The sequence below is a fragment of the Cyclopterus lumpus genome, chromosome 21 (genome assembly GCF_009769545.1).
Source record: "Cyclopterus lumpus isolate fCycLum1 chromosome 21, fCycLum1.pri, whole genome shotgun sequence".
Taxonomy (NCBI): Eukaryota; Metazoa; Chordata; class Actinopteri; order Perciformes; family Cyclopteridae; genus Cyclopterus; species Cyclopterus lumpus.
Window position 1 is genome coordinate 1462181 of NC_046986.1, and position 2500 is coordinate 1464680.

Sequence of the window (2500 nt, forward strand, 5' to 3'; positions counted from 1 at the left end):
ACACAGCCGGAAGTCTGTGGGCGTGACCCCGGCGTGACCCCGCCCCCTGCGGACCATAAAGCCGGCGTGACCCCGCCCCCTGCGGACCATAAAGCCGCTGCTATCGCAACGCTCCTTCGAACGTGTGCACTTTGAGCTTTATTGTGACTTTACACCAGGAGAAGCAACCACTTCCGGCACAATTATTTCAGAATAAAAGCTTTAGCTAAATAATGTCCAAGAGAGCCACTATGCGAGCATCAGAAAGGAAATGGAGAAAAGCCAAACACGCCGACGACCTGCTCGCCTATCACTCTTCTCTCCTCCTTCTCTCCTCCTTCTCTCCTCCTTCTCTGCAGCCAAAAGTCTGTTCTACCAATCCAGAATCGAATCCTCTTTGTCTAACCCCAAAAGGCTCTTCTCTATCTTCACCAACCTCCTTGACCCCCCTGGTCCCCCCCCCCCCCTCCACCCTTCTACCAAGACACTTTGTTGACTACTTTACAAAAAAGATAGACGACATACGCTCTTCATTTACTAATCCATCTTCCATAACTACACCTCCAGTAACTTCACCTTCTTCCCCCTCGTTTTCCTCTTTTATCCCCCTGTCTCCCAATTTAAGTTCTTACCTTGGTAACCTCTGACCCCCCAACCACCTGCCCCCTTGACCCCATCCCGTCTACCTTCTCCAGTCCATTGCTCCGGACCTTCTTCCCTTTCTCACCCATCTTATTAACACCTCCCTCTTAACCGGCTGTTTCCCCAACTCTCTGAAGGAGGCGGAGTCAACCCTCTCCTGAAGAAACCCACTCTGGACCCCATCTGAAGTCAACAACTACAGACCTGAAGTCAACAACTACAGACCTGAAGTCAATAACTACAGACCTGTCTCTCTCCTCCCCTCCTTTCCAAAACTCTAGAGCGAGCTATCTTTAACCAAGTCTCCTCCTTTCTCCACCATAACAACCTTCTAGACCCCCACCAGTCTGGATTCAAGGCCACTCAGCAGAGACTGCCGTCCTTGCTGTCTCTGAGCAGCTTCACACTAGAGCATCCTCTCTCTCCTCTGTCCTCATCCTTCACACTAGAGCAGCCTCTCTCTCCTCTGTCCTCATCCTTCTAGACCTTTCCGCTGCCTTTGACACAGTGAACCACCAGATCCTCATGTCCTCCCTCCAGGACCTGGTATCTCAGGCTCTGCTCTCACTCTTCTCATCCTACCTCACCGACCGCTCTTACAGGGTAACCTGGAGAGGATCTGTGTCTGAGCCTTGTCCTCTGACTACTGGGGTCCCTCAGGGTTCAGTCCTTGGTCCTCTTCTCTTCTCTCTGTACACCAACTCTCTCGGCTCTGTCATTTGCTCGCATGGCTTCACCTACCACAGCTATGCTGACGACACCCAACTGATCCTCTCGTTTCCCCAATCTGAAATCTCTGCCTGTCTGATTGACATCTCTCAGTGGATGTCTGATTGACATCTCTCAGTGGATGTCTGATTGACATCTCTCAGTGGATGTCTGATTGACATCTCTCAGTGGATGTCTGACTGACATCTCAGTGGATGTCTGACTGACATCTCTCAGTGGATGTCTGATTGACATCTCAGTGGATGTCTGACTGACATCTCTCAGTGGATGTCTGACTGACATCTCTCAGTGGATGTCTGACTGACATCTCTCAGTGGATGTCTGATTGACATCTCTCAGTGGATGTCTGATTGACATCTCTCAGTGGATGTCTGATTGACATCTCTCAGTGGATGTCTGATTGACATCTCTCAGTGGATGTCTGACTGACATCTCTCAGTGGATGTCTGCACTCCACCTGAAAATTAACCCGGACAAGACTGAACTTCTCCTCCTTCCAGGAAAAGTCTGTAGGTCCATGCTGTACAACATCAGGAGAATACGACCTCTTCTCACTCAGAAGGCGGCAAAGGTTCTGGTCCAGGTTCTGGTCCAGGTTCTGGTCCAGGTTCTGGTCCAGTTTCTGGTCCAGGTTCTGATCATCTCACACCTAGACTACTGTAACTCCCTCCTGGCCTCGGGTCCAGTCTACACCCAGGACATGGTCTAACCTCACATCCAGGGACATGGTCTAACCTCACATCCAGGGACATGGTCTAACCTCACACCCAGGACATGGTCTAACCTCACATCCAGGACATGGTCTAACCTCACACCCAGGACATGGTCTAACCTCACATCCAGGACATGGTCTAACCTCACATCCAGGACATGGTCTAACCTCACACCCAGGACATGGTCTAACCTCACATCCAGGACATGGTCTAACCTCACACCCAGGACATGGTCTAACCTCACACCCAGGACATGGTCTAACCTCACATCCAGGACATGGTCTAACCTCACACCCAGGACATGGTCTAACCTCACACCCAGGACATGTCTAACCTCACACCCAGGACATGGTCTAACCTCACACCCAGGACATGGTCTAACCTCACACCCAGGACATGGTCTAACCTCACACCCAGGACATGGTCTAACCTCACAC